The 21,678-nt window shown below is 46.4% G+C and overlaps 1 protein-coding gene across 3 annotated transcripts in view; it reads right to left on the reverse strand.

The window, feature by feature from the left end:
• The window catches only part of alk (ALK receptor tyrosine kinase), a 613,816-nt gene that overhangs the window by 294,908 nt on the left and 297,230 nt on the right, over positions 1–21,678 (reverse strand). The gene's annotated exons all lie outside the window — the stretch shown is intronic.

Consider the following 21,678-nt stretch of genomic DNA (forward strand, 5'->3'; position numbering starts at 1 on the left):
TATATATATATATAACATATATAGAAAAAAAAACTTTTGCAAAGTCCATTCAGTGCATGATTCACAATAACAATAGTATTTGTATATAGCACATCTGTACATCCAATATACTGCCTGTTGTCCTTTTGTCTAATATTGTCCTTTCTGTCAAATGTGTATTGTTTTCTCACATTTTTACTTTTTGTTACCTGTGCCTTGTCACTTTTTAACCTGTATGTGCACTGGAAGCTTCTGTCACTAAGACAAATTCCTTGTGGGCCCAAGCACACTTGGCATTAAAGCTCTTTCTGATTCTGATAACCTAAATATCCTAGAGGGTCCAACCTTAATTGGAAAGTATTACCAAAAAACATTTTTTTTACATTTACAAGGATTTGCAGTATGTACATAACAGACAAAATTACAATAGATTGTGGAAAGTGGGAATAACTGAACATAGTGCATAATGCTACACAGAACCACAACGGTTGAGAAACACTTTTAATTGAAATGTTACATGTCTTTTTTACAGCTGCCCTGTTCAGTGTTTTGCCATTCATTTTTAATCAAGTGGCCTGCCTTCATTTAAACCATCTCTGTACACTTCTCAGACAGTTGGCAAGTATCTGGAATGAATGAGCATGTGTGAATGTGGAAATCCATGGCCCCAGCCGCAGACAGTGAGCCGGTGTAGAACCAAAATAGATGAGTGAGGGAGAAAAATGACAACACACCAGAGAAAAACGAAATAAATAATAAAAGAGAGGAGAGAAATCAAAGCTCTGTCTGTGGGCTTTGATTTAGAGTCCCCCCTTTCTACACCCTCATTCAGCTCCTCAATCAGGAACTTTTCCACAGGGCCAGAGCAAGAAAAGAAGACAAAGAAGACATTCTTTTGATAAAACAGGAATGAAAACAATACCAGCAGAAAAATGGAAAAGAGAAATGTCCAGGAATGTAGCATTTTAAATATTTACAATGTATCGGTATCCACACAGACTCGTTATAGCATCATATTGTTTAAGTTTGGTTAACTCTAGAGGTAGCTGTATTGTAGAAGACTAGAGAAAAACTTATATATTGCTTAGTTACATTATGGGACTCTGACTGTAAATGTATTATAAGGCGAACAACTGCACATATCTAAATAACTAAGACCTTTAAACGCTTATTTGGGCATTAAATAAAGCTACAAATACCAGTACAATGACGAGCGCAAACCTTAGTAAATTGCATGATTCATTTAAATAATCTCCTCCCATAATGTTTATGTCTGAAAAGGAAACTCCTACAAATGTCATGGTTCTGCCCCATCTTGTCTTGCTTTTCTTGATCTTGTGGCAGAGCCATGACAGAACCTCTTGTTTTATGTGGAGAGAGACAGTTTTGGCCTTCCATATACTCCCTCTCTCCGGTGTGGCGTCTCTGTTCCCGCCCTTTCGTCTCGTTATTGCTTGTTAATTAGTTCATGTCCCGCACCTGTCCCCTTCTTGATTTAGTCCCCTTTATATAGTCCTCTTGTTTCATTGTCCTGTGCTGGTTCATTGTACTGTTGTGTCGTGTTTGTGTCATGTGGGTGAGTTACTGTCTTTCAGTTAGTCTAGTTTATTATTAAACAATATTGTTTATTGAACTTGTTAACCGTATGGAGGAGTTGCAGCGGGATTCCACTGCTCGTACCACAACGTCCGAACCCCATGCCAACAACCCGCCTGTCTACAGTGGCGACCCGAATTCTTGTCGAGCCTTCATGTCGCAGTGCACTCTTGTCTTTGCTCTCCAACCATGCCGCTAGTTATCCAGTTCTCTCCAGTTATTATGTTATAACTCTCCTCTCCGGGGCTGCCCGAGACTGGGCTGTGGCCGTATGGGAGGCCAAGGCTGCTTTCTGTTCCCGGTTCGAAGACTTCCGTATAGAGATGATCCACCTCTTTGACCGAACAGCCCAAGGCGATGAGGCTGCTGCTGAGCTGGCATGTCTGACGCAGAAGCGACGCTCTGTCACAGACTATGCCATCCGACTCAAGACTCTTGCAGCTGCGTGCGACTGGAACGAGAGCGTGCTACGCGCCCGCTTCCTGGACGGGTTAGATCATACTGTCGCAGATGAACTGGCTCCTCTGGATTTACCTGCAGGTCTGGACGCACTGATAAGTCTCTCTGTGCGAATTGAAAGTCGACTGTCTCGTCGCCGCCAGCGCAACCCAGTCAACCAACCTTGGCGCCTCCTGCTCTGCCGGGAACCCCATCTTCTGACGTTGAACCCATGCAGCTGGGCCGTCTACGCCTTTCCCCATCACAGAAGCAACAACGTCTGGTTCAGGGGCTTTGTTTGTATTGTGGTAAGGCTGGCCACTTTGCCTTGCAATGCCCTTTAAAAGCCGAGGCCCACCAGTAGCCCGGAGAGTCCTGGTGGGCACCATCTCTTCCTCAACCTCTCCCTCGAATTGGACCCTTCTCCCTTTCCGCCTTTAGTTCCAGGGAGTCGTTCACTCTGGGTTTGCCCTCCTTGACTCTGGAGTGGAGGGCAACTTCATTAGCACCGCCGCTGCCAAGGAATGGGGGATCCCGACCATCCTTCTAGAAAGACCAGTAGAGGTCTGGTCGCTGGCAAGCAGCTACCTCTATACCATCACCCACGTCACCCCTTGTGTGAGTCTCCTTCTTTCCGGCAACCACCACGAGAGCATTGTGCTGTACGTCCTAGATGCCCCGGGTAACCAGTTAGTTTTGGGGCATCCCTGGCTCGTTCAGCACAATCCTCACGTGGATTGGAGAACCAACTCACTGTTAGCATGGAGCCAATCGTGTCATGTGTCTTGTCTTGGTCTTGCCTCATCTCCTGTCTCTGTGTCTTGTAATCCGCAGGTGCAGGCCACTGATCTCTCCGGCGTTCCGGTGGAATACCACGATCTCTGTACGGTGTTCAGCAAATCCCGAGCCTCCTCTCTTCCTCCTCATCGCCCCTACGACTGCGCCATTGACCTTCTCCCAGGCACTTCTCCGCCCAAGGGTCGACTCTTTTCCCTGTCTACGCCTGAGAGAGAGGCCATGAACAAGTATATTCAGGATTCCCTTCTGGCAGGGCTCATCCGTCACTCGTCTTCCCCTGCGGGCGCGGGATTCTTCTTCGTCAAGAAGAAGGACGGCTCCCTTCGGCCCTGTATTGATTATCGAGGTTTGAATGACATTACTGTTAAGAATAGGTACCCCCTACCTCTCATGTCTTCTGCCTTTGAACTTTTACAGGGAGCCCAGGTCTTCACTAAGTTAGACCTCCACAATGCTTACCATCTCGTCCGCATCCGGGAGGGTGATGAGTGGAAGACGGCCTTCAATACACCTACGGGACACTACGAGTATTTGGTTCTTCCTTTTGGTCTGACCAATGCTCCTGCCGTCTTCCAGGACCTCGTCAATAGCGTTCTGGGTGACATGATTAAAAAATTTGTCTTTGTGTACCTGGACGACATTCTAATATTTCCCCCCTCTCTCCAGGCCCACACCCAGCATGTTAGATGGGTTCTCCAACGCCTACTTGAGAATCAACTATTCGTTAAGGCGGAGAAGTGCGAATTCCATGCAGAGTCTGTCACGTTCCTTGGTCACATTATTTCATCTGACGGTAGCGGATCCGGCCAAGATAAGAGCTGTTGCCGAATGGCCTGTCCCCGACTCTCATAAGGGTCTCCAACGCTTCCTGGGTTTCGCCAACTTCTACCGGCGGTTCATCAGGAACTTTGGCCTCATTGCAGCGCCCCTTACGGCATTGACCTCCACCAAGGTGCCGTTCGGGTGGAATCATGACGCTCAGGTTGCCTTTGATTCATTAAAGTCCCGGTTTGTCTCTGCACCTGTTTTGTCTGTTCCAGATCCTTCCCACCAATTTATTGTCGAGGTTGATGCATCGGATGTCGGGGTTGGCGCAGTTCTGTCTCAGCGATCTCCTGCTGATGGGAGGGTGCACCCCTGCGCCTTCTACTCTCATCGCCTGAACCCTGCAGAACGTAATTATGACATCGGTAATTGAGAGCTGTTAGCGGTAAGACTGGCCTTGTGTGAGTGGCGTCACTGGTTGGAGGGAGCAGTGCAGCCCTTCTTGGTCTGGACGGACCACAAGAATCTTGAATACATCCGTTCAGCCAAGGGGAGGCCCGCTGGGCACTCTTCTTTGGTCGCTTTGACTTCACCCTCTCGTACCGGCCTGGTTCTAAGAACCTTAAGCCCGACGCCCTCTCGCATCTGTTCGAGGCCCCGGAGAGGGAACTTTCGGCCGAGACCATCCTCCCAGGGATGGTGGTGGTCGGGGCCCTCTCCTGGGGTATCGAGCAGCGGGGTGTAGAGGCCGGTCGAGGGGTGCAAGTGCCGGCAGAGTGTCCAGGGGGTAGGTTGCCGGTGCCGGCTGCGCTGCGTCCCGAAGTCCTTCGATGGGGTCACTCTTCCAGGTTAGTCTGCCATCCAGGAACTCGGGGAACGTTTACTGCCATCTGCCAACGTTTCTGGTGGCCATCACTGGCTGCTGATGTCAAACAGTTTGTGTCGGCCTGCTCCACGTGTGCTCAATGCAAGCCACTCAACCGCCCCCCCACTGGTCTGCTTCGTCCTCTGCCCATCCCCACCCGTCCCTGGTCTCATATTGCCCTTGATTTTGTCACTGGGCTTCCCCCCTCAGAAGGTAACACAGTGGTTCTCACAGTGGTGGATCGCTTCTCTAAGGCGGTCCATTTCGTCCCTTACCCAAACTTCCCTCTGCCCGGGAGACCGCCCAACTGATGGTGGACCACGTCTTCCGCCTCCATGACTTGCCGGTCGACGTGGTCTCTGATAGGGGTCCTCAGTTTTCATCCCGGTTTTGGAAGGAGTTCTGTAGGCAGATCGGGGCCTCTGCGAGTCTGTCTTCAGGTTTTCATCCCCAGACCAACGGGCAATGCGAGCGGGCCAACCAGGATCTCGGTAGAATGCTCCGCTGTTTGACATCATCTAATCCCAGTTCTTGGTGCTCTCAGCTCTCGTGGGTAGAGTACGCCCACAACTCCCTTCAGTCCTCGGCATCAGGTATGTCTCCTTTCGAATGTTCCTTGGGATATAACCCTCCTCTGTTTCCATCACAGGAACCCGACGCTGCAGTTCTGTCTGCCCTGGCCTTCGTTCAGCGCTGCCGCCGCACCTGGTTAAAGGCCAGGGGGGTTCTGGCCCGAACCATGAGACGGACCAAGGCAGTGGCCGACCGTCACCGGTCCTCTCCGCCAGTCTATGTGTGTGGTCAGCGGGTATGGCTCTCCACCAAGGACCTGCCTCTCCGAGCGCCTTCTCGCAAGCTGGCGCCCAAGTTCATTGGTCCATACCGCATCACCAAGATGGTTAATCCGGTGGCTGTGCGGCTCAGACTTCCCCCCTCCCTTGGTCGGGTTCACCCTGTTTTTCATGTTTCCAGGCTCAAGCCTGTCGTTTCCTCTCCACTCCATCCTGCCAGCAATCATCCCAAACCCCCCCCCCCCCTTGTCTAGTGGATGGCTCTCCGGTTTACACAGTAAGGAGATTACTAGACGTTCATCGCTGTGGCAGAGGCGTCCAGTACTTGGTGGACTGGGAAGGTTATCGCGCAGAGGAGCGAAGTTGGGTTCCATCTCGGGACATTCTGGACCCGTCTCTGATTAAGGAGTTCTACCGACGTCGAGGTGAGCCCCCTCCTCGGATGCCTGGTGGCACCGCTGGGGAGGGGGGTACTGTCAGGGCTCGGGTCTAGCACCTCTGGGTTTTGTCTGTCTTGTCTTCTGTTTTTGTTTTGTCAAGCACTTGACAGTTGCCATGTGCTTGGAATCCGCATGTGTGTGGCCCCGCCCCCTTGTTATCCTATCTATGTCTCATTATTGATTTCCCCGATTCACCTGGTTCCCCTTAACTTTCCCTCTCCCCAACTGGTGTCTCATTTTCCTTTCTGATTGCTTCCCCTTTTATTCCCTGTGTTTTGCGTTGTTCATTGTCAGTCCGTTAGAGTTATTTTGGTGGTGATCTCTGGCCTCTTGTCCTGTATGCTAAGTCTTGTCTTGTTAAATTCTAGAGTGTTAATTGTCTTGTCTTGTCCAGGCTCCAGTGCTGTATTCACCTAGTCCTGTTCTTCCTGTCCTTGCTTTGGCAATCTGCTCTTTGGACGTTAAGCTGTGGTTCTTCCTCTCTGAGGTTATTCAAGGCGAGTCATCCGGCTCTCTTCAGGGGAGCCTCTCGCGGATTCTTACCAAGGGAGCCTTGTACCTCGACTGTGCGAGCTTCGCACTGGGATTATTGCACGGTCACCCCTGATGGACTTTTGTTTTCACCCGCCTCCATTTGGTACGGATTACCATCGAGGGGCTAACACTGGCCTCGGGCCTTTCCGAGTTTGACTTGCACCAGCCGGAATCTCCGCTCTACTGTCCAGCCCGGCTGGATTTACTGTGGACTCTTGTTGCCTCACTCACCCTTCCCCGCTTGCTGCGTTTTTTTTTTGTGTTGTTTTTTACGGTCGTTTGGCCGAGCGCTCAAGCCTTTTTTTCTCCCCTGGGTTTTTCTCTGTCATAGACTGTATTCAGCTGGTTATTTTTTGAGTGTGGGATTTTTCATTAAATCTGTCTACCCTGCATTTGACTCCAGTGTCCTTCCTAACAAGTGGAGTAATATTTCTTAGAGTTGATATACGATCTGCTGATCACTCGGTGGACAAGTGTATTTTGTTTGTCGCTGTTATTAGCTCTGCTGCATCAGGTTAAAGTGTATAAAATAATTTATGGTTAATCACAATTAATTATACGTACAGTGTGTTACTGTGGTTAAACTCATAGTTTCCCTGAAATACACTACAATATACACAGAGCTATCTAAATAGCTTCACTGATATTCTTTATTTCCACAGAGACTTTCTTTAGGATTTGAAGGCTTGGCTCATACCCACAGCATTAAATCAGTTTCGGTTCAGTGCACACATCTGAAGTATGGAGGCCATGTATGACCCATGTATCGAAGACTCCTTATATAGAAAATATACCCATGGCTGTTTTGTTATTTTGAAATACATAAATAACATGGTATGATTCATTCTTTAACACAAACACCCTTACAGATTTTTTAATAGTGTACATTTACATCTACAGTATCTACAGTAATGATAACACATTTTTAGTTTAACTGTGATGAGAAATACAGATTTTGGGTAACTATCCCTACACTAACCATATACAGTATTTATATATCATATATACATATACTGTATATAACATCAGCTATCAACTGGTATATTAACATATAAATATTCTATAATCTAAACCTAGATCTTCATAAATTGAAATGCTGTTTAAATATGTTGATGGGTTTGTAAAACAACATTATGACTAAAGCCTACAGCTCCCACACACTTTATGCTATTCAGAGTTTAGCAACACTTACTTAGGGTTGCAACATAGTCTCAAGGAAATTTGTGACATTGTCACAAACTGTAATCTATTATCATCACCTCTTGGTCAAATTCTCTTGTTTAATACTGAAAAATAGCGATTTATTGTGGCAAGCTGATGTTTAAGGACATGCCCGGCGGAGCTGCAAAATCAGCCACAACTTTCCCTCTCTTAATACTAACGATACAAAGGCAATTCACCTATCAAAGTAAACCCCATAAAATGTAGAACGAAGGTGTATCAAAGCATACAGTATTTCCCACCAGTCCTGTGTAAACGTCATGCAAAGTTTTTTATACAACGTTATCTTCTAGAGCATCGGGAGTCTTGGTGGGCAGTTGCTCATTACATCTCCGGAATGATTGATCAAAAGTTCAGACAGAGTTTGTTAATCTATGTCACGCTGCATTGAATGTTGCGTCATCTTGGGAGGATGGCTGCTAGTGCATTCAATGCAGTGTTTTGTTTTTCTTGTTTGATTAGGAAATATAACTTTGGTAGGTCGGTCTTCCTGTGTTAAAAACTGCAACAGCATTACGCAGAGTCGTTCAGGAAAAGCCCCTGGTTCTTTCACTTTCGATTTCACCTTATATCAAACAAAACAAGTAACGGTACATATCAAAACAATAATAGCAGTGGAGCATTATCCTCCCAAGATGGCAGTGCCAATGCAACATGCAACATAGGCCGTGACGTCAGCTTCACATTCTCTATAGCCTATGCCCATAAAAAACAACGGAAAGCTTACTTCACTACTAACTAGTTGCTAACTAATCTCTTCATGGTAACGTTTGCTAATCTCATTGTGTAGTGATGCAGTGCTCTTAGCATGTGCCCAGCACCATTTTCATTACTTTCATTTTATTCATACAGTTTTATACAGTATTTTTATAGATTTAAACACTGGGAAATGTTTTAGTTATTAAATTGTTAATAGAGTAAGTATTTTACCACAGTAAATTGACTTTTACTTGTGATACTTAACCAATGTGCTTTTATTTTCATCTTTAAACCTGTTTTTCTCCAAATTCCATTCCTGAAAATTATAGAGCTCAGCTGACTTCAGATAGCCATAACTTTTGTTACATATAAGATATGAACGAAATATTTTTTTTTTGGAAAGGGCTTGAACCCAGCATTCATATGGCATTACAACCTGGAATATGTAAAATTTCACCATGTGTTGGGCTTTTGCAGATCGCATTACATATATCAATGTAATCTAATAGGAAATCATATCTATTTTACAAGGTGGGTCATTCGTTTAAATTTTTTTTTTTCGTACAATCTCATTCGTATTTTGTTATGACATCTTTTGATATCAGGTTGCAAATATATAAATGTACAGACACACGCAGTGTGTGTATTGATTGTGCTGGTTACACAAAAAAAGTTGTGCTGAGTGACACGTAAAAATGTAAATTAATAATTCCTAATTCCGTGCCTATGCCACGACCTGCCTTGAGACTGGGTTGCGCAATGCAGCCTATAAGGTAAAATCTCTGTGAACGTATTATAATAAAAAAGTGCAAAAGACATTGACTTTACATTGTATGAGCATTTCTGTGTTCAAATTACAATGGCTATAAAACTTGACCGAAGATATTTTTAACACACTTTGGACGCACCTTAGTGGCAAATTCATATTTATTACAGGTTAGAGACTAAGCGACTTACTGCTATTGCTCTTGACAACATCAAGGAGAAAAGTAGCTTCTTAAGTGATGGCTACACACCAGGAGAGAACAATTTTTCACCCTGAGAAATCCTATCAACAGAAAACATTTACTTCACAGAATAACAACCCAGTCACTTTTTCCAGCAAAATCCACTTGAAAAGCATGAATAGTAGACAACTTGAATGCACATTTAAAAAAAACATTTTTCACTTAAAACGACTCATTAGCTTTGTATGCCTTCAATGTTAACAGAATAGCAAATCTGTTTAATAGTGGACACCTGACAGTTGCATTTTAAATGTATAGGCAAGTTGGGAAGCAGTTTATACTTGAAGATTCAATGAAGTTACCAGAAAAAATATTGCTATTTTAATACATTTTCCTTCGTAAAAGTAAACTGGTGTGGAACAAAGTGTCATCCCTTTCAGTCTAATTATTTCATAAATCCATTTGTACAACAATAGTACCACTGAAATTGTTTCTCATGTTACCAATGATTCGACAGGCACTTTTTCATGAAAAAGCCAATTGTTTTTACACAAAATTTGAACATGATGTAACTAACAGATCAATATTATATAATATGACACCGTATTCTGGTGAATGAACACAACTAGTAAAAGGGAACACAGCTGGTGTTGTTCATTAGGCTAATAAGACAACACAGCACTCTCTTGTACTCTTTCAGTCTCACCCTGAGCACCTGTTTGATTGATTATTCCTTTCTTTCCTTTGTTTTGACATTTCCTAAGCTGACACCAGGAACTTTTGATCTCCACATGCTTTGTGATTCCACAAACAAAGGAGAAGAACAAAGTGATGGATATTGCAAAAACACTAGCCAACTCCAAAAATCGGGAAAAACATGTATTATCACAGAAAATGGGCAACACATTGTCGAAAATGCACACTATCATAAATGGTCTCTTCTGGAATGAATCAGAAGCAAAGGTTTGTTTGTTTGTTGAAACAAGCAGCCTCATAAAAGAGATGTTTTTCTTTTCAGAATGAATTAAAGTAATAGCGCTAATCACATTTGAGACTTTGATGTTTTAAGGACTGAATGCCTTCAAGTGATAGCATCTCTCAATAGAAGTAGGATTAAACAAGTCTTTCTTGCATTCTGGACTTCTGTGTGATACAAACATTTGCAGCGGTAAATTCATTTCAGTAATGATACAAAAAAACATGAGTCCGGAAACTATTGACTGAATTTTGGATCTACTTTTTTGGTCATGAATGAATCACTTTGACTGATTTTAAGAATCTGTTCTATCTTTTCTTTGATGGAAAGAATATACCATGCATCTCCACAACATGTTTTCAAGGTAAAATATCACTACCAATGTTTATTTAATGCCAAGGTAAGAAGGAAATTATTTTCTTGGTATTCCTGATATAGCATCTGTTTCAACTCCATAGCAACACTACAAGTACCTTAAGCAACATTTCCCAGAACCCTATGCAACATTCGATGAAATCCAATCAAATGAAAAGTATATGTATATAGCCTATACATTTCTTCCTTACAGCAGACATTTAAAAGACAGAAAATTATAAGTCACCTAACTGTTAAAAAGTAATATTTAAAATACCTTCAAAGAAAAATGTAGCCTTTTTCCTGAGGACTCAATAAAGGTCCTGAAATCACGAAACTGTTTACACAATTTGAATTGTCCCTTTTAATTGCAAAAGTAAATGTGAGTATCAGATGTTGACACAATAATTGTGTGCAGTAGATGGCCAGTGTGTTCCAGTGGTTCACAGGGGCTTGACTACTGGCACTAAATAAAGCCAGGATAAAGATGAGAAATGCACACCTCTCGTCAAGCTGCAAGACTGGGATATCATCATGTAATTTCACAACCAGCCTGTTTTAAACCATGATTGAACCATTGAATTTTACTTAACTGTTATATAAAACAGCGAATTAAATCAGAAATATAAAACCGAAAATTAAAATGGAATGGTGAACTGTATTCATCAGTCCCTCGCAGAAAAGTCACAAAAATTTCACGTTTTTCACATGTGATCACGTGTACAACATATGTTTTACATTTGCAAAAACACATGTGAAATGTGTGTTTTTGGAACACTTTTGTGTGAATCCCAAATTCCCATGTGAAAACCATCCTCAACTCAACTTTATTTATATAGCGCTTTTTACAATTTGCATTGTTACAAAGCAGCTGTACATGAGACATATTGACTATAAGCAAAACAATTAAAGTTGTACCTGTAAAAATAAGAAAAAGGTGAAAACACAGAAGACAAACATACCCACATACAAAACACTCCACACACACAATATGCACACATACTGACACACATAGACATAGACACACACACACACACACGGACGCACACGTACACAAACAAGTACGCACACACAGTGAGAGCAAACATTTAAGATAAAGGAGAGAGAAGCACAGGTCAAATATAACAGACTATAAATTCCTATATGCAATATTAATTAAGTAAAACTTTAAAATTCTAAAGCAGCCTCCCCGGCCAGGCAAATAATGCAAAAGAACAGTATGCAAATGGTGACGAGGAACCCAAAACTCTAATCGAGAAATAAAACCTCAGGAGAACCCAGGCCCAACCAGGGGATTCCAGTTCCCCTCTGGCAAAAGCTGCTGCCTCTGCGCAAGCTCCACAGAGCTTGCACAACAAGGCTAAATAAAAATAAATAAACTTACTAATAAGGTAATTTATAGTTTTAAGATTATCATTAATAATCTAATAGCATTTGAAATTTTGTGGTGAAGACGTGTCAAGAGACCGCGTCCTTCTTTATCCAGCTCTATCATCTCAGCTCTTGTTAGGTCACCGCTTCCCATTCTCCGCTCTACCATCAGGTCTGGCCATGAACTGCATCCTGCTCACTATGGTAACCTTGGAACAATGAGACAAGACTGGCTGAGAGTAGAGTACTGTTCTGTACTCTTTGATGCAACAAGTACATCAGTTGTGTTTTTGGTTCCGGTTGATCTAACTAATGCAGCCTAAACCCTCTGAAGATTTATATTATGGAAGAGTAGTGTATGCAAGATTAAAAAGATGCGTCTTTAGTCTAGATTTAAACTGACAGAGTGTGTCTGCCTCCCGGACAGTGCAGGGAAGACTATTCCAAAGTTTAGGCGCTAGATAGGAAAAGGATCTACCACCTGCACTTGATTTTGAAATTCTAGGTATTACCAACTGACAGGACGCCTGAGAGCGTAATGCACGTGAAGGACTGTAATACAAAAGGAGTTCATTCAAGTACTGAGGAGCTAAACCATGTAAGGCTTTATAGGTAATAAGCAAGATTTTAAAGTTAACGCGATGCTTTATAGGTAACCAGTTCAAGGTTGACAGAACCGGGCTAATATGTTCATACTTTTTTGTACGTGTAAGAACTCGAGCTGCCGCGTTTTGGACCAATTGGAGTTTTTGTAATAAGCCTGCAGGGCAACCTCCTAACAGTGCATTACAGTATTCTAGTCTTGATGTCATGAATGCATGAATTAACTTCTCTGCATCTGAGATTGACAGCATATGACATAGTTTAGATATATTCTTAAAATGGAAAAACGCAATTTTACAGGTGTTGGTGACGTGGCTCTCAAATGACAGATTACTATCGAATAGAATGCCAAGATTCTTTGCTGACGACGAGGGTTTTATGGAACATCGGTCAATAGTTAAGCAGTATCCTTGGTTGTTACGTATAGCAGTTTTCGGTCCAATAAGTAACACTTCTGTTTTGTCCGAGTTCAGTAATAAAAAGTTGTTACTCATCCAGTTTTTTATATCAACTATGCATTCCATTATTCGATGGAACTGCTGTGTTTCATGAGGCTTCGAGGAAATATAAAGTTGAGTATCATCAGCATAACAGTGAAAGCTAACTCCGTGTCGCTTTATTATATTTATTATTCCTTTAATGCCGACGTAATTTTCGAGTCTATGTAGGAGTGTGCTGTGGTCAATGGTTTCGAATGCAGCACTAAGGTCTAGCAGCACCAATAACGAGATACAACCTAGGTCAGACGCCAATAGCAGATCATTTGTCAAAGCAGTCTCTGTACTGTGACATGCTCTAAATCCAGACTGGAATTCTTCATTGATGTCATTCCTTTGGAGGAAGGAGCATAATTGAGTTGAAACTACTTTTTCCAGAATTTTAGATATGAAATGTCTAAATCCTACGGGTTTCACATGGGAATTTACATAGGATTCACACAAAAGTGTTCCAAAAACACACATTTCATGTGTGATCACGTGTTTTTTGCACATGGGAATTTTTTGTGTCTTTTCTGTGAGGGAGAATTTAATGTTTACCAATTTGAGGTAAAATTGTTCAGATTATAGATTTACAATCTGATGTGTTCTATAATGTTACAAAGCCAGAAAATAGACAAAACAGCTTTGCACACAGCATCAGTGAGCATTAATGGAAAATTCTCTCTTCTATCTCTGTTATCAGTCAATGTAAAAGCCTAAGGAAAAGTTTGCTTTTTTACTTTTAAAAACTTTAAATGAATCAAATTGCTATTTAACAACTTATTCATTGATTATAATCAGTAGTTGCTTTCCACAACTCCCACTGTTTCTAAAAATGTGTTCTTCATTTAGTGTTCTCTAGTACTCACAAGCCATTCTTTGCCATTTTAATTGTAATACATGTAAAAAAACATCAAGTAATGGCGAGACAGTTTAAACCCATAAATACAAAAACAAAGTTAAACTCCCACATAAGCAGCACTTCTCAGTGTGCATGAAGCACGTTTTAAACTACTAGGCTACTGTATAGCACCAGCAAACAATAATTATTTTTTATAAAGGACCATCATCCTCATTCAATCATAATCTATAATCTTGCTGCACGCTTTAAAAATCGCAATAATCTTTAATTATGATAACTGCCAAAATTGCCTTTTTAAAGGCTATTTAATGGAAAAGAGAGCATTCAAAGGTAGCATTAATGAAGCATATGAAGGTAGCATATGAAACAGGAAAATATCAAGCAAACACACTTTTGCAATATTAACAGAAAGATATGTTTGAGGTGGTGATATTTGACACATGCATGGCATGCATCCTCCATGTGTTCTCAGCTGTCACAGTCACAGAGGGGAAGAACCACCATAAAGCAGACCGCACAAGTCAAGTCAAGAGTACAAACACAGCAACCACACCACACACAATGACCGAACACAGGACAATGAAACATGAGGACTATATAAAGGGAACACAAACGAGGGATGATAACACAGGGCAGGTGAGGGTGATGAAACACGGCCGGGAAGTGATACGGGAAACGAGAGGTGTGGGGCCAATGACGAGACACGAGAAAGCACATGGGCTGTCAAAGGTAAACACCCCATGACTTTCTCACACTAAACATAAGGGATCTGTCACGATCCTGCCACAAGACTAGAAAATCCTGAACAAGAAGGCAGGACCATGACAGAGCCCCCCCCCCTTAATGAACACCCCCAGGTGTTCACCAAGGGGCCGACTAACAAGACAAGACAGACTGGGACAGTGACAAGAACAGACAAAACATGGAAAACAGAATCAGGGGCATACAAGAAAACAAGACCAAGGGGTTGGGGTGACCCAGTAAAAATAACAAACAACATGAACAACAGAGTTCATGGAGGGCTAGGGCTAGAGGGAACAGTCTTGGCCCTAGGGGGAGGCCAACGAGGGCACTGAGTCTGGGGGGAACTGGAAGGCTTGGCTGCCGGCCGGGCCCGGCTAGGGACCGGGCAGGCTGTCGGCAGAGACGCCGGCTGGAAGCCCGGCTGCTGCACCATGACACTCAGCTGTGTGGGGTGTGTGTGTAGGGAACCACAGTATCCAAGCAAACACATGGAGTCTATTTTCCATCTTTGGATGAGAAATAAAATCAATAGGTAATATGCCTCCTCATTCAGATCTTTGTGACATTATTCAATGATGAGTATTTTGGGGAAGGGAGGCAAAGTTATGCTCTACATTGATCGGCTGCAAGAAATTGAGAATAAAGACCTTTCTTAACTGAGCGACTGTGGATGAAAAATTCGCTTTAATAAAACATTGTGTTTAATGTTCGCTGCTTTGCCCGGGCATCTTTTGTCTTTTCGGTTGCTGGTCAGCGTGATTTATTGGAGTTCGATGAAAGACACAGGCACTAATTAGAGTCATGGGAGAGAAAATTATTCTGCCTCCATTTGCAAAATGAAATTTAAATGAAATAAGAACTTGTTAGTGCAACTATAAAAAAACATATTTGAGTTGTTTGTGTGAGTGTTTTTGACAGGGTGTCAAAAACCATTCGACATCTCACAGCGGGTGGATAAAAAGCACATGAAAATATTAGTGACAGGTAGTGATGACCACAAACAGCTTTTTTTTATTTTATAGGGAGAACAAAAAGGAATTATTCCATAAATTAGTTACACCCAAACACCTTTGGCCCTCACCGGGCCAGCTGAAAGTCCTTTTGGGCCCATTCATCCAACTACAGAACCACAGGGCTACAAAAGAACTATGACTAAAAAACGTATTGTTTCGTTGTGCCCCTCATGAGTCATTTCTTGATTAGATTGCATTAAAACCATGTAATAACTCCATTGGTGACAAAGTTTTTTTTAAACATAATGGTTCTGCTATGCCTATTAGAAATTATATTACACATGCCCCATCCAGAGAGATTTAACTGTGAGTAAAAAATGACAATAACAATTAGTTCCCTTTCTGTCGGTCTCTCGACGTTGTATCGAACCAACAGATGGGGTTCGTCCCTGAGAACCAATCGCTTCCGTCTTCTTAGAAAAGGCCAATGAAAATTGGCGAATGAAATTTGCATGCCGGACTCCGCCCCCAGATATCCGGGTATAAAAGGGAGACGGCGTGCCTCATTCATTCACCTTTTGTTCTTCGGAGCCTTCGCTCATGATCAACAGACTTCGCTTCAAGTAGCAACTACAAGACTGCCGGCTCTACGACGTGGTGCAGCGGACTGTCACTTCCTGCAGCTACTTCCCCTGGGCGTCTCGGCGGTTCCAGAAGTGTTCGAGTTTTTTTCTCTAAAAGAGCAAATTTCTCCAGCGTGGCATGTCCCGCTGTTCTCGTGGGTGCAACACACTCATCAAGGAGGGGGACGGACATGAAGTCTGCTTCCAGTACGCTGGGGCAGATGTTGTGGATATGATTCAGACGTTGTGTCATGGGTGGCTGTGTTCCCACGGGACTCAGCCACCACCTCGTCTGCTTCCCGTTCCGTGACGGCAGGACTACGGCCCTGCCGCCCGCTACGGCGAGCAGCGAGGGTGATATGAGGATTACTGTGAGCGCTAATCCGTCAGCCACTGGCTCGTGGACCGTTCGCACCTCGTCTTGCTCGTTTGACAGTTCCCCATGAGACGGTCCCACCATCTTGTTCCTCAATCACGTATCGGACACGGTACGTGATGATGAGATGTCTGTTGCAGTATCGGAGGGTGACTTACTGGCATCAGACTCCGACGATTCCTTGAAGCTCCCTCCCTCGGGGGGGCGAGATCAGGAAGAAGCGGACGTTGAAATGTCAGCCATGCTTTCCCGGACCGCCGGCATTGGGTTGCGGTGCACCGAAACGCTCTCCCAACGCTCGCGGCTGGATACACGGTACATCGGGCTTGAGAGCGGCTCCAAGCCACACTCGCCCCCAGTGCCGTGTTTCCCCGGAAGTGCATGAGGAACCTAGTACGACCTGGAACGCCCCCTTCGGCGCGTACATGTCAACTAGTTCAATCACCTTTTCTTCCCTCGATGGTGGGGCAGCTAGAGGATACGTCGATGTCCCCAGGGGCTCTACCTAGACTCCCGTCCAAAGCACGTAGGCTTTTCGGCATCTGAGGTCTCGAGAGCTTACTCTGCTGTGGGCCAAGCTGTCCCCTCTCTCCATGCTATGGCCTTCCTGCAGGCCAATGCGCGGAGAAAGCTCCACGAGGGTAAGACCGACCCAGCGCTTATGCAGGAACTCCGCGGCGTCACAGGTGATCGTGCGGGCCCTGGGTCGGGCGATGTCCACACTTGTGGTCCAGGAGAGACACCTCTGGCTGAACATTGCACAGGTGAGTAACGCCGAGAAAGTCCGCTTTCTCGATGCACCCATCTCGCAAGGGGGGGGGCTGTTTGGTGATACTGTCGAGCTCGACAGTTAGGGAGCAGACAGAGGATATCAAGTATGTCCTCCCCAGCCACGAGTCCACCGCCCTCTGGCTGCCGAGATCCTGTGCACCGTCTGCTTCCCAGCAGCCCTGGTCCTCTTCGAGACATCGAAGAGGAGATCACCACCCCGTCAGCAGCCGCGGCGGAAGCCAAGCGGCCCTCATGGGAAGAGGGATCCAACTCCCCAGACGCCCGCCCAAGTTTCGGGGCATCCTCTTAACCTCAGCAGAGGCAAGGATGCCCCGTGCTTCGGGCCGAGGTCGCCACCCCTCTGGCGAGGAAGCGATCGTGCTCGTCCCTCTAGCCGAGATGTTCAACGGGTTTTACAGCCCGTACTTCATCGTCCCCAAAAGAGCGGGGGTCGCTAGATCTGCGTACCCTGAACAGGCACCTACTCAAGCTGCCGTTCAGGATGCTCACGCAGAAGCGCATCCTGGCATCTAGCAGATGTCAAGATGGATTTATGGCAATCGACCTGAAGGACGCTTACTCTCATGTCTCAATTCTCCATCGTCATCGCCCGTTCCTACGGTTCGCTTTCGAGGGTCAGGCATATTAGTACAGAGTCCTCCCCTTCGGTCTGTCCCTTTCCCCACGAGTCTTCACCAAGATCGTGGAAGCCGCCCTCACTCCCCTCAGGGAGAGAGGTGTGCGGGTACTAAACTATCTCGACGACTGGCTCATTTGACACACTAGTGAGATCTGTTATGTACACACAGGGACCTACTGCTTCGGCACCTAGATCGATTGGGACCACAGGTCAACCGAAAAAGAGCAAGCTCTCCTCTGTGCAGAGCATCCTCTTTTTTGGTATAGAACTCAACTCTGTCTCCATTACAGCGCTGAACTGCCTGGAACATTTCAAGCAATCAGCGGGAAGAGGCAGGGGTCCCTCTCGGGTAGGTCGAGATGCATCAGGGTCGACAGACGCCTCCCTGAAGGGTTGGGGTGCCGTCTGCAATGGGCACGCAGTGTCGGGGCGATGGACGGGCCCCCGCCTGCGCAGGCATATCAACTGCCGAGAGTTGTTGGATGTGCTACCCGCACTGAAGGGGTTACAACCTCTCGAGCAGAACAAGCATGTGCTGGTCCGGTCGGACAGCACAACTGCCGTAGCGTATATAAACCGCCAGGGTGGCGTTTGCTTACGGCAGCTAACACGACTCGCCCGACGCCTCCTCCTGTGGAGTCTGCAGGTGAGCAGATCCCTGCGAGCCACACATATCCCAGGCGACCTGAACCAGACAGCCGATGTGCTCTCTCGTCAGTTGACGCCTCGCGGAGAGTGGCGACTCCACCCCCACGCAGCCAGCTCACTGGGTACAGTCCGGGAGGGCTCGCCTCCCTGGACACCACCCATTGCCCGCTAAGGTACGCCCGAGGCCCTCCTCGGCACGGATGCTCTAGCGCATTGCTGGCCGTGGGACAAGCGGAAGTACGTCTTCACCCCAGTGAACCTCATTGCACAGACCCTGTGCAAAGTCAGAGAAGAGGAGCATCAAGTGTACTAGTTGCGCCATACTGGCCCAACCGGACATGGTTCTCGGAGCCAATGCTCTTGACGACAGCTCCCCACTGGCCGATTCCCCTGAGGAAGGACCTGCTTTCCCAGGGGAAGGGCACGTTATGGTATCACGGGCCAGAGCTCTGGAACCTCCATGTCTGGCCCCTGGACGGAACGAGGAGATCCTGAGTAGCCTACCCCCTTCGGCGGTTAAAACCACTACTCAGGCTAGGGCCCTGGCCACTAGGCGACTATACGCCTATAAGTGGTGCCTCTTCTCATCCTGGTGCTCTTCTCGAAGAGAAGACCTGCGGAGTTGCTTGATCGGGTGGGTGCGGTCCTTCCAGAGACTCGAGAGTAATCTCTCCCCTTCCACACTGAACGTGTATGGAGCCGCTATTGCCGCTCATCACGACTCAGTTGCTTGTAATCTCTAGGACAGCACAACCTGATCATTTGGTTCCTAAGGGGTGCGGGCGCCGCACCCGTGCTCCGTACCCTCTTGCGACCTTGATGCGGTCCTGGAGCCCCTAGGAGATGCCGCGCTTTCTCATCTCACGATGAAGACGGCTCTCCGGATGGCGCTCAAGAGGGTAGCGGACCTAAAAGCATTCTCCGTGTCCACAGATTGCCTAGAACTCGGGCCCGGTGATTCTCACGCTATCCTGAGAACCCGGCCTGGCTACGTGCCCAAAGTTCCCACCACTCCCCCTACACCAGGTGGTGAACTTACAGGCACTCCCCACCGGGGAGGAAGACCCAGCCTCATCCGTGTTGTGTCCAGTACGCGCATTGCGCCTCTGCTTGGACCGCACGCAGAGCCACAGAAGCTCTGAGCAGCTCTTTGTCTGTTTTGGAGATTAGCAGGGAGGGCTGTCTCAAAAAGAGATTGGCGCACTGGATCATGGACACCGTCACTATAGCGTACCTGTCCTAAGATCGCCTACGCCCACTGGGTGAGAGCTCTCTCCACACGGAGTACAGCCTCCTCGTGGGCACTGGCTCGAGGCGCCTCTCTGGCAGACATCTGCAGAGCTGCGGGTTGGGCTACACCCATCACCTTCGCGAGGTCCTATAGTCTCTGCGTAAAACCGGTATCGGCTCGAGTCTTGCAGGCATCAAGCAAGACTGGCGGCCGGTAGGGTGTACGCCTATGACAGTACCTTCCCCTCTTTCTCCTAAGGGGGTCAGCGTACTAACTAGCCTCCCTTATTCCCCCACTGGGTGAAGAACAGGCACTCCATCCATCACTAGCAAGCACCTCCTGCGGGCGGGCTGGGCAGAGCAGCCCTGCCCCTTATGCCTGGTATCTCCGGAGTTATTCGCAACATAGCTCTAACCGGACCTAGTGCTACCAGACGTTGCAACCCCCCAGTAGGGCGGTTCCGTCTGATGTATCCTCATGCTGGTTCCCACCTTGGTAACCCATGACCTCCTCAGGTGGACCTCCACCTCGCGGGTAACTCCTTCAGTCTGCACTTTCTTCCTATGAGCTCTCCCCTATCGGTGAGACTATGTTGGTATTTCCACTAGACTCCTCCCTGCGGTAGGAAGTGGTCTCTGTAGCGCATCCCCCACTTGAGGAAGTAGCGCTTACCCAGTGGCCTTACGGTTCCGGGCGGCTTCTCGCTGTTAGAGAAACAAGGCCGCCGCCTGTGAGGCCGAAGGCAGGGGCCTTCCCACCTTTCAAGAAAGCTCTGGGACTCCCTACCTACCCACTGGTAGGTTACAATTTCGCGGTAGCGCTCACGGCTGACACACGCCCAGGCCAGTCACCGTCGCTTCGCTAGAGATTGTGACAGGGCACAGTGTTATGGCGTTTTCCATAGGAACCCCATCTGTCGGTTCGACACAACATCGAGAGACCGACATAAAGGGAATGTCTCGGTTACAGATGTAACCTCAGTTCCCTGATGGAGGGAACGAGACATTGTGTCCTCCTTGCCACAACACGTGCTGTCCACTGCAGCAGTCGTGAGAGGTCTCAAGCTCCTCAGAACTAAGGTGAATGAATGAGGCACGCCGTCTCCCTTTTATACCCGGATATCCGGGGGTGGAGTCCGGCATGCAAATTTCAATTTTCATTGGCCTTTTCTAAGAAGTCGGAAGCGATTGGTTCTCAGGGACGAACCCCATCTGTCGGTTCGACACAACGTCTCGTTCCCTCCATCAGGGAACTGAGGTTACATCCGTAACCGAGACGTTATAGCTATATCCTACGGCTAACACATGGATCATAAATAGTCAAGTGTTTGATCACATTTGCATGCCATGGAGATATCTAGCAGTTTGTTCTTTCAATAAGGTGCCACAAAGTTTGGAAGATCAGTGGAAATTGTCTCGGTTACGACTGTAACCTCCGGTTCCCTAATGGAGGGAATGAGACGTTGTGTTGAGAGACAGACTGGGGTTTGATCTTGAGAACCTATCATCTCTGAGAGGAATTTTAAAACGCCAATGGGCTTGGCGAATGGCACACGCACACCAGTCCCCGCCCCGTGCATACAGGTATAAAAGGGAGATGGTGGCGGCCATTCACTCATCCTTTGGGCTGAGGAACCTGAGAGGCATCTCCCGGTCACTGCAACAGGTCGGCGAAGCTTTGTGGCATGAAGACACAACGTCTCTTCCCTCCATCAGAGAATGGCGGTTACAGTCGTAACTGAGACGTTCCCCTTCAGTCGGTCTCTCAACGTTGTGTTGAGAGACAGACTGAGGACCTATCTTTACACGCCATGGCGCTGAACCGTATCACGACCTTCAGCGGAGCAACACTGACTGGACTAGCGAGTCACAAGTGAGTGCTACTACGAGACGTAATCTTCCAGTGGGATCAGTACTTAGTAGCATATCCTGAGAGGCTCGTACCGACGGCCACCACGGACTGTGGTGTTCGTCT

Source organism: Triplophysa rosa, linkage group LG10 (genome assembly GCF_024868665.1).
Source record: "Triplophysa rosa linkage group LG10, Trosa_1v2, whole genome shotgun sequence".
In the NCBI taxonomy this organism is placed as follows: domain Eukaryota; kingdom Metazoa; phylum Chordata; class Actinopteri; order Cypriniformes; family Nemacheilidae; genus Triplophysa; species Triplophysa rosa.